The sequence below is a fragment of the Gekko japonicus genome, unplaced genomic scaffold, assembly GCF_001447785.1.
Source record: "Gekko japonicus isolate JY-2015 unplaced genomic scaffold, Gekko_japonicus_V1.1 scaffold1023, whole genome shotgun sequence".
NCBI lineage: Eukaryota > Metazoa > Chordata > Lepidosauria > Squamata > Gekkonidae > Gekko > Gekko japonicus.
In genome coordinates, this window is record NW_015163118.1 from 2,936 (window position 1) to 14,759 (window position 11,824).

Below are 11,824 nucleotides of genomic sequence, written 5' to 3' on the forward strand. Positions count from 1 at the left end.
TTGGGATGTGCACCCTAATTTGATTGGCAAAAGGGATCCACATGGGGATCCAATTCTCAGTTTCATGATAAGGTAAATTGCAACTCTCCCTGCTGGGACAAGTACAGTTCAAAGGTCTGTGCACCCTGTCAGAAGCATGTGAGCAAAGGTCCAGGGATCAGGGAGCAATGGAGCGAAGTCTGTCTTAACCCGGTTCCAACAGACTTGTGTTTCAAGGTTCCAGCAGACTTGTGTCCTTTCCATGGAAAGGAATGCCAAGGTAACAACAGTGATTATAGAACTTAGTTAGCCACATGTTCTGTTTTATTTTCTTAGCTCTATAACACCCTGTAGTTATACAGTTTGATATAGTTTTTCAATACACTTATGCTCCAGTTAATTGAGACTGTATTTTAGTTATCCCAGATTTGGTGAAAGCCCTCACACAGGGCACTTGACTTCTCTTCCATGCTTAGACCAGAACCTCCTGACTAGGCTACAGACAGTTGGCTAGCCAAGGAGAAGGGGGTGAAGCAGGACACAGAGAGAGAGAGACCCTATCTGTGCCTCAAGTTGCAGGCAGAACAAGGAGCTTGAGTGGTGATGGCTGAAGGAAAGTGAGAAGGGAGGGCTGTGGGGAGAAGAAGCCCTCTCACACACCCGCAGGTTCCTTTCCACCTCTCAAGCAAGGACAGTGGGAAGAAGGGGAGGGGGAATTATTTTACAAAAAGTTGGAAAACGTTCTTTCTGACCTTATCATACATATCTTTTGATCCCTTCCCATCTCCTTCTGTCTTACTAGCCGCTTCATCTTCTGAATCTACTTGGACCACTTAATGACCTTAGAAAAGCTCTGTAGATGAGGGGGACCCAAGTGTGCCTGCATAAACAATTTACATTATCTGGTTTACAGTGGGTCCATCTGTTCAAAGCCTACAGTGATGACCTAAAATATCAAAAAAAGTCAACAGCCTATAATGGACTGGTGGGGGATGTATGCCTAAATCACTTTAGCCTTCTGGATATTTTTCACTGAGACAAGCCACTCTATTATTAGGAAGGGTGAGTTGACCTGCCTCAGGTGGCAAAAGCTACCAGTTGTTTTGCTTAGTATATTTTTACCACCCTAGTGGTATCATTTGGATTTTTTGTCTCTGCTTGGTAAACAAGACACATTCCTGATGCTTATACATTATTACCGACTGGTGACAGTGCATCCCCCTTCTTATTTTCCTCTCCAGAAAGTCTTTCAACCCATATTCTCTATTGCTCTGTTTATTCTGAGTTTCCTTTCAAGGTGCAACTTCATGATATGCTGGAGATCCTAGACTGGATCCCTTAATGGCATTAATTTTATTTAAAAGTAGTCAGTGGGGTGAGGTTATTTGTATCAGGATGCTAGTGTGGAGTGGATAGGTAATCCTTTTTGCCATTTTCTGGATTTCTGTCCCTTACACCAAGCTACTATTAGCTTCAATAAGGAAATAAAACAGGTTGCCTATCATTATTCCACACCGGGGTTAATAGCAGCTCTGAGGTGATTTCTGTTCAGGAAATGACATGAGGAAAGCCATTCGTGGATTGACTATCTCCTCATTTTATTTGTCAAAGCTTTTCACATGAACCAAGCTTCCCTTGGTGGGAAGGCCTTACCAACTCCCTCAACATTCCCCTCAGTCACCACGTCAGGTTTCAGAACACACTGCTAGCTCAGCTGAGTTGCAGTTATCAGGGGTATTGAAACAGCACACAATCCCAGCTCCAATCCCGAGCGGTTCCTCTTTTTCTGAATGCATCACTGCTTTTGAAGCACACCACTCACTGTATTGCCGCACTGCGCAGGCTGCTAGCCTGGGACGACATTTTCTCAGAATTCTTTGGAGAAGCTACTTTACATTATGGGGAGTGTTCCCTCTAAGCTGAGTTAGTGTGAGCTAGCTCACAGTTTTTTAGCCTCTGGCTCACACACTTTTGTCTTAGCTCAGGAAGGATGCCTCCAGAACAGACTATTTTACGCAGTAGCCAAATCGCTCGCTCACAACTTTAATGCCAGTAGCTCACAAAGTAGAATTTTTAATCACAAGAGCCTTACTCCGTCTTATTCAGGTTCACCAGTATGTTATGAGCTGGTGTCAGACTCGGGCCCTGGATTTATTGTCTTTGTACTATTAACGCTTGGTTTCACTTTTGTATCCCTTGCTTGTTAGGCACATCTGGTATTGCTCTATGCCCTTATCTTTTGCCCTCGCTGACGTGACATTCCAAAGGGGGGGAGTAAGTGTGAGTGTGATTGTCTGTAGATAAGGATGTGCCGTTTGTAACTCTTCTTCACACAGCCCCCAGGAAATTCTCAGGTTTTCTCATGAGAGCCAACCTTGGGAGAGGTAAGACTTTGAGCATGGCTAGTTAGGTCGTATATCTCTCATGACCGGTAGTAACGCTGGTGTGGATGACATATGCATGGAATGTGGGACCCCATCTTTATTATCAATTCTTTGGCTTGGCATTACCAGTTCTGACAAAGACTTTCACCTCCACAGTTAACCACATCTTTTCAATAAACTTTCAAAAGAAAGACTGTGTTAAGAGTGGTTCTACTGGGAGTCTGACAGCTGGTCTCTTTGTATGCATCCGGTGGTGTGATTAAAATATTCAAGACAAATGCTAATAACCATTCTCTATTCTCAAAAGACTAAAAGAAGAGAAGGGATATTTTTAAAGCTTTGGTTTATGGTCATATATATATACTGTAGTCAAAGCAGAAAGACACCTTTGGAAGTGCCGGTACTTAAGAAGAGGCAAGAGAATCAGCAGAGAGAGGCTGCATTCCTTTTGTGACCTCTTTTTATAGCATAGCTCCCTGCACGGACATTTCTGAACAGGAATCAAAAGCAGAGACAGAAGCATTCTTGTAAGAGAGGCTAGAACAATAGATAGGCAGCAGATTTCAAAGGTGTTTTCAGATGTTTTCAAATCAATCTCTGTGCCAGATTTCAATGAAATATGAACTCAGACAACTTGATATTAACCCCGGTCCAATAGAGATGTCAGAAGTACAGTCTTCAGTTTAGAAGCAGAAAAGCAACAGAGGCAGGAAATCATCAGCTGGCAGACTTGGAGGTAAAAGCAATTGACATCTTTAGTACAATAGAACTGGCAGGGCAATTCAGTGTGGGAAGAAAAACAGAAACCAGTGGAGGCACAGAACTACCGGTGAGATACCTGAAAAGGGGGAACCTCAAATGATCCCATTTCTGGAGAAGAGCTTTAAGAATGGAAACAAATGGAAACAAAAAGTAGGGAATGGATGTAGGGATCCTGCTGGTGATATATAAGAGCCCAGGATGACCCTGGTTCAAATCTTAACCTTGAAGTGACTAAGAATCTTTGGGCAAATCACCATCTCTCGGACTTCACACCTCACCTGCAGTAAAGGGATAATAATACTGTTCTACTATGCAAGGCTAGTGCAAGGATTGTTGAGATGTGATGTATTTTGGACACTCATCAAATTGGTATGTAAATGCTAAGAATTAAGACTGAGTTAGGAAAATTCAGAGAATTGTAGACTATCCTTATGATTTATACATTATTTTAACAATTCTGTGAAAGTCCAACTCTCATCAAGATTACAAGCCACATAGAGGTACAAAGTCATCTGTAGCAGTGAATAGTCATACAGTGGTCAGTATTTATTTTGCTGTCGATACTAGCAATAAAGCATTCTCCTACTGCTATTTAAAATTAAGAAGAACATGTAAGAATGGCAAACATTTTTGTTTAGGTGATTATTTTTTTGTGTGTGCACATGCATGTGTGTGTGTATGTGCTTGTGAGCCTGGAAGTCATGGTGACTTCCGATGACCCCTAGTGGGGTTAGGACATTTTAGAGAAATGGCTTTGATATTACCAGCCTTTGTGTCCTAGCCCTGATATTCCTTGGAGGTTGCCCTTCTAACTATTTGCCAGGGTCGGCCCTGCTTAGCTTCCCAGATCTGACGAGATCGGGCTTGCCTGGGCTATCCAGGTCAGGGCAGAATGGCAAACATTTTGAAAGTCTAGACTTCTTACCAATGAATTTTGTACTACCAAGGGAGAAACAATAGACAATGAATGTGAAAACAGCCATGTGTATCAAATTCTGAATCATTTAGAAGCAATCAATGTTCTTGAAACCCAGTTACAGAAATCAGTGTGTTAAAAAATCATTTCACCTTCCTGGACTAAATCAAGGCAGCCAAGGAAGAGCTCAGAGTAGAAGCGAGATGAAAGGACAAACACCCAGTCAGAGCACAGTGTGAAAAACAATGTTAAACAGTAGTATCTTATCAACAACTTTTGCAAGTGGGACTCTATAATGGCATGAAATTATATTTGGGATGACAATGATGGACTTCATTAATTTTCATCCCATATATGATATTACTACTGTATAGAGTCCCAAGTGCCAAAGCTGTTGAGCTACCAAGATATTAGAAAACTAGGCCCATTCAAAAATGCAAAGCAAGATTCTTAGAATATGAACACTCTTTCCTACGATTTTGATACTATTGGTGGCTGTAAGATTCTGTTGCACTAATGGCAGAACCATGCTCCAGCACAAAGAGACTCGCTCTGGCACAAGCAGTCTATTCTACCGGTGGAAGGACCCTCCATATGCTGGTGAAAGGCTCCACATGTCAGAGGAAGGCTCCATGATTAGTGGATCCAGATAATTATGTTCTGTTCAGCTGCGTGGCTCCTTTCTTTCCAAACCCATACTTCTAACTGCAGACTACCAATGGCAGTCACTTTTAATCTATGCCCCTTTAAGTGCTTCCTCAGATCCAATTAGTTGCAGAAGTGTACATTTCACCAATGATCAAAACAAAAGAATTTGTTTTGGGCAAATGGAGGCAAAATGTCAACATGCATTTGGTGAGCATGTAAAACCCCATTCATTATAAAGAGTTATTGTCCTTTATTACGTTTGCTAAATTTGTAGCAAGTTTTCACAAGGCTGAATCTATGTACTTAACAGATCCGCACAGAGCTGTGTGACACCTTGATCTCGCTGTTCACCTTACTGGAGTCATTAGAATGGGAGCCAGAAGCCACTTCATCAGATGCTTGAAGTTAGCTGAAAACAACAGCGTGTTTTTTTTAATTAGAAAATGTCCTTGAAATGGCATGACAGTGCTACAAAAAAATTGATAGTTTTATATAACTTTGATTTCCTTTCTAAAAGGCAACATGAAAGTTTGAGCAAATACTTGAAAGTGATCCCCTCCTTTCACACATTAAAAATGTGTAATTTTTAAATAAAATAATAATTTAAATAGTAATAAAAATAAAAAAAAACTGATCCAAAAGCATCAGGGGGGTGGGTTAATGTTTTACTCATCTTGAGAACTGTCTACAAGGCATCAAAATGGTCACATCCCTTTTATAGCAGAGCAGGTCTTGCTTCTGAGGGTCCCTTTTGGTGTATTCAGTGTAAAGACCCAAGAGTGACCAGTGCAGGATGGTTGTATGGCCATTATTCAGTTCAGAGTCCTGATACAAACATATTAAAATTGTTTTTCTTTTCTTTTTCACATGTTCACATCACCAGCAAGAGAGAGGCTAAAAAGTCCTTCAGGTGGGACATGTCCATTCACTCATTCAGTCAGTCAGTCATTGAGTCAGTCATTCCATTAGAGGACACCAGTATAAAACTGGGGGGCCCGGGGGAGTGACTTCAGGTTCAACAGAACCAATGTTGGGAAAAGTATTTTCAAAATGGTAGTGTAAGCCATGTGGGACTTAATTCAGATGGAGGCTACAGGGGGACAAGGTATAGATTCATGTCTCCCCTTGCCCTGCTATTAACCCTCAAAGAAAAATGACCAGCAAAAGAAAAGAAGCCTGTCTTTCCCCCCCCCCACCCCCCCTCCCCGCCCCCGCAGCGCCAAGGGCTGATAACAGTACAGAGTGGCCAGTTTCCATTGGCAGAACCACACAGGGGGAAGAGTTAAGCCCCTCTCCCCCCCCCCACAGCCACAATCTGAAATACCCTATGCTGCCCCCCCCCCAAAAAAAAAACACAGCATCCACTGGCAAGATCTCCCATCTTCTCATCTCATGTGACCCACAATTTTTTTCCCTAGGTTAAATCAAGTGGCATGTGTAAATGTGCCAGAGTGTTACGAAAATGTACTTAAAATAACTTGACTGGAGACCATGGCGACAGGACACAGAAAGTGAATTTCAGGGAAGGCTCAACTGAGCTGGCTCCGAGGTGCTGCAAAACTATTGTCAGTACACCTAGTCAAAGTTACCCCAGCACAAGTTGGAAGAGCCAATATATATATTGAACCGTTTAGACAAAGCAGAGGGAGCAAATACAAAGAATCATTTAGACAAAGTAGAGGGAGCAAATACATGTTCAGATTCCTGCCAGGCTTGAAGAGCTCCCTGCCTGCCCTGTGGATTAAGGATGACGGAGGGAAAGAATTAATTCCTTCAGTGTAATTAACAACTGGACCAGTTCTGGAGGATCTTGGGCTGGTAATGAACCATGGCACCACTTTAATTTCTTCCTTGCCCCACCGTCTTGTTATTAAAACCAAGAATAGTTTCCATCAAATATCCCTTAAAGGGGAAAAGGATAGAGAGAGAGGAAGGGCACTGGATTTGTCTCAATGGAACATGATAAATTAGACTTTGCAGGATAAAGAGAGAAGGGGCGAAGAGGAGGGCACGGACTGTGAATTTTTATATACAATTTATGTAGTGTGTGTGTGTGTGTGTGTGTGTGTGTGTGTGTGTGTGTGTGTGTGTGTATACCCATGTGTGTGTGTGTGTGTGTGTGTGTATACCCACATATATTCTCTTTTGGAATGACCTCCTTCTGCCCCATCCATCAGCCTGGGGTTGGCTTATTCTAACTAGAAGATTCTTTTCTTCTGTCTAACAGGCCCATCAGACACAATCTGCATGCCAATTACTGGAACAGACCCCCTGATACTGAAAAATGGAAATTAGCTGTCAAGGCAAGGCATCAGCTGAGCAGTTCCGATTGCTGGCTCTCAGTCTGTGGCTCATATCCATATGCACTCTGTTCTGTCTGCCGCTCCAACAAGGGAGCCCCCACTGGAAAAAGTAATCTAAAAAATTTTTCTCCTCTCAAACACCTACCACACTTTATTGTTATTCGTATTAGTTGCCAACATTGGGGCACAATGTGAAATTCACCAGAGGGCAAGAGCTGTTTGGAGGGGAGAGAAAGGAATTCTGATAATTGCATTTTTGGTGCTAGGCAGATCAAGCAATCCAATAAAAGGGCACTCAAAGAAAATGCTAATGTGGGACAAGTGGAACAAGCAAGCAAAATGGCTTCTGCCTTCTAATCTTGCTTGGCTTTCCCATTGACATTTACATGCCTGGTCCACCTGTCCAGGCACACATGTTGTGCACCACATGTCCATGTAAACATGTGCCTGTTTTGTTCTAACAGAAGCACTGACCTGAGAACTCTTGGGGCTGCTCTGGTTCACAGAGTAGGCATAGCAGATGTAAGACAAAGCAGATGCATATGTCCCTATCCTAGGTTGTTTTGCATTTGATATTAGACTGTACTATCTTGTGGAACTTTTCCTGAACATTAATTGGTTTGTTATGATGAGAGTCAGTGTAAAGTGCTAACTAAGTGTATGATCTGGCCATAAGTGTCATGATTTGATTCCATGCATTGATACGGCAGAAGGTCTAGAACAGGGGTGTCAAACTCATTTGTTATGAGGGCTGGATCTGACATAAATGAGACCGTTTTGGGCCGATGTGTCATAAAATGTAATGCCAGGTAGTGGAGATATAAACTTTATTACTTAAAATAAAAACATGCTTAAAACATTAGCACTCTTACAATATTTTGTTTATTTAACAGTATCTGAAAACCGACACCTCTTGCTCTGAATTATTGCATCAAAATGTCTGTGCTGTTGCAATCTTGAGTATGCTGTTCAGGTGTGTATCTGTAAGCTGCAAATTTACAATGACGCAGCAGCAGCAGAACTGGAAGAAGAAGCAGAAGACAGCCAGTTCCACTGCAGGCCTCATAGAAGCCTTCCGGGGGCCTGATCCAGCCCCCGGGCCATACGTTTGACACCCCTGGTCTAGAATAAGCACACGTTCTCATTGGGTTACTGCCTTATGGTCAAAGATTCTGGCTACGGTTCCTAGAAGAGCAGAGTCCTTATACAACCTTGACGTATGATGTCAAGTAAATACAAGCAAATGGACAGTGGCCAGATCTTCTGCTTGGAAACATACCACAGGACTTTTCAGCAAATCATTTCAAATTAGCTACTCACAGGTCAGCCGGTAAATTGTTCTTTAAACCTTACAATTAGAAAGGACCATAGGATCTGTGCAGTCGCACATATCCTTCCCTTTGGGGCTGATGATTGATTTTCTTTTTGCCCAATGATGGAAGTGGAAATAAATTTTGGATCTCCTGCAGACAGACAACCAATAGTGGGGTTCTCTACTCTAGTACCAATGACCTTACAAACAATAAGGATCAGAGATGCATTAAGATGCCTTGCACTGATATTCTCTCTGGCCCATGGAGCTGGTCAGGAAGTACAGGAAGGTCTAGGCCTACTCCAGGGCTCTCCCTCAGCCATCTCCAGTAAGTGATCCTCTGACTTGTACCAGTCAAGTCCAGTCCTGCCAATTGTTGTGGAGTGTCATGGAGGAGGGATTTCTCCTTGTCAAGAATAGATGATGTGGTTGGTAGAGGGTCACAGGGGACTGACAGACTCTGCAATACCTGTCTGAGAGAGATTAGACACATTGGGTACCTTTATGACAATAAAAATGAAAAGAAAGGCCGTGCATGCAAAATAGCCTTCCAAGACTCAACTGTTCGGAGTACAAGAGCTCCCTTAAAGATAGAAGTTCGAAGCTGATGTCCATATACACCATAGTTGGCTCCCAATAAATGAATGTTTTGAACTGTAGCTCCATAAAGGTTTGGTTTAACAAAGGATTTTCAGTTCCATTACAAAACTACAAACCCCAGCAACCTGTGGGTGAGAGTTTAAATTAAAAGTGAGAAGCCATGGTGTCCCTCAGCCATGGGATAGCCCTGATTCCTCCCACCTTCACAACTGAAATATTGTGGTACATACTTGAAAATACATGCATATTTGGCTGCCTATCTCCCTTTCTTCAGGTGGCTGTTTATCTTTTTAAAAATAAAAATGGCCTCATGTACCTTTTATGATGGAGAGGGGATTGTGGGAAGATGGCTGCCAGTTGTGCAGGATCCAGGAAGAGCAAAAGACTTCTGGCTCAGAGCCTGTGGCCTTCTGGGACCATCTTGGTGGATACCAGACCAGAATATTTCTAGTACCATCTTAATAATACTTTCCTGTGAGTAAGCCCCATTGAGTAGACCTGACTAGTATTCTGAGTAGAATTACGCAGGATTGGGCTCTTTATGTACCTTGATTATTTTGTTTGTTTGTTTGTTTGCTTTATAAGTTGCTTTGGGTCCCCATTGGGGATAAAAGTAAGAAACACTCTGAACTGGGGTCAGTCATTACTTTATTCATTTTAAACAATACACTTTTTAAAAAAGTGAATAATTGCACAGAGGGTTTGGGGGAAGGAGTAACTGATGATGTCATGGGTGCCAGCCATTCAGCACCGCACCGGCCACTTCTGGTGCAAACTTCTAAAACCAGCTAGAACACGGAATCCGAGCTGATGCTTATTACATCTGTCTTCTCCCTATGTTAGCAAAGGCCCCTCCTCCCACATCATCTATCCCCCCTCTTCATGCTCTTCCCCACTTCATTTGCCTAAAAGGCCCTTTGCCTCACCCCTTAAAACCACCCAGACCATCTTGCTGTATTTCCATTGATTCCCCCCTCCAGAGCCACAGCAGAGCTTCTCTCTCTCTCTCTCTCTCTCTCTCTCACACACACACACACACACACACACACACACACACACACCAGGGGCAGGGAGTCTTTCCTGCTTGGCCAGTGCCTAATTAATACTGTATTCACAGGGGCTGTATTATTGTGGCTGCTGACAAGCATCACATACCCTGCATCATTGCTACATAATAACCTCATATATCATACTGGAAGAGACTGTGAGGCCCTTGCTATGAAAGTACACGCTTTATACACCCAATATCATTATCCAAAGTCCCGCATTCCCTTGCTTGATATGCAAAAAATTCCTAGGTTCCCTAGAGTACCCAGCAAAGAAAATGCCCAATAAAATGGACATTTGTTATTTCCTCAGACTTAAGGCACAACATAATAGAATGGGGGGGGGGTGAGTGAGTTTACCCAGAGAGTTCTTTATATTGTCCTAGGTGAGCTGAAAGAAGAGAAATGCTGACACCTGGTGGCTAAGAGAGGAAGTGTACCTGTCCTGGACAGAGAAGTACCAGGAATCTGAGAGAGGGAAACAGGAAGCAACTAATAAGAGTTTCGTTGTCCTATAGGAAATCCGCAGAAGTTAAGCATGACTAAAATGTTATTGATTTCTGTGGGACATAGCAATGGTTAACTTTCTGAAGACTGCAATTGTTTAACTGCAGGCAGGACAAAGTGTGCATGTTTACAATACTCCTTTAAAAAGAATACTGGACCTCTTTGCCCCAGATCTGGAGCGGCTCTGTACTCAACATTTATATTGATTTTGTATCATTTTAGTTGTTGTGTGTAATGTATCCGCCATTACCACGTGCGCGATCGTTGGGCCATGCGGTCAAGCACAAGGCCAAAGCTTCGTTCCCACAGAACAATAGTGGAGCGGATCCTGGCCCGCACCAACCAGAGGGCTAGGTCCGCGGCCGAGAGCCAATGGGACTCTCGGCCACTGTAAATGACCTATAGGTGACTAAGGGGTGTGTTTTGGTGGCGGGTTTCTGTGTATATATACCGGCCTGCGTGCCGGGGTTCTTCGTCTTGTTCTTCACTAAATAAAGTACTCTTGCTGAAATCACTCTTCGTTCTGAGTACTTTTCATTGTGGCTTCTCTTAAGGAACCCTGCACGGTGTAGATGTGCCTGGAGACAATTAATCTTGAATAGGCCCTGAAGAAAAACACTGCAATCTTTAAAGCTGCCTGCTTTGAAAACCGCTTTGCTAAAGTCTGTGGAAAACCTCTAGAGGAAATGGCTTGAAGAATCCAGCCAAAACCTCTTATTTCCCTGGTCATCCTAAAACAATGCTCATGTCCACTGATTTAAAGCAAAGGTGCAAAAGGATTTCCAGATGGCCCTAATTCAAATTACTAAGAAGGAATATAGTTACAGAGTTAAGTTCTGGTTACAGGTAGAGCAATCTATGCTACATTACAAATGGGATGGAAATGAATCAAAACTGTTGTATCTCCTCAATGGGCCATAAATTTCAAAAAAAAGGGCTTGAGTCAAGTTCCCATCAGAGCTAGGAAAAAGCTAATTCCCCTTGCTTCTGTGATGGAAGAGAGAAAATGGGTGTCTATGTGATAATAAAACAGAATTTAGATTGTGGCAGAGAAAGAGAAAGAAGCAGACACGCTGCTGTGACTTGGCTGAAGTAGCTATAAACTGCAGGGTCTCTCTCTCCCTGGGATCTGAAGTAGGGCAGGAGATCTACTGCTCCGCAGGACTGGCTCTTTGCTTCCTTCTGTGCTGTATCAGTACATTTGCATGTGAAGTGAATATTCTCCAAAGAGAACCTGCTCAGGTAAGTACTGCTCGTGTGACTTGTCATTGTTCAAAGATCATATCTATACAGCTAACACCAGCTCAAAGTGTAGAGAGGGGGGAATCTCTTGTGTGAAAGCATTTCTCTCTCTCTCTCTCTCTCTC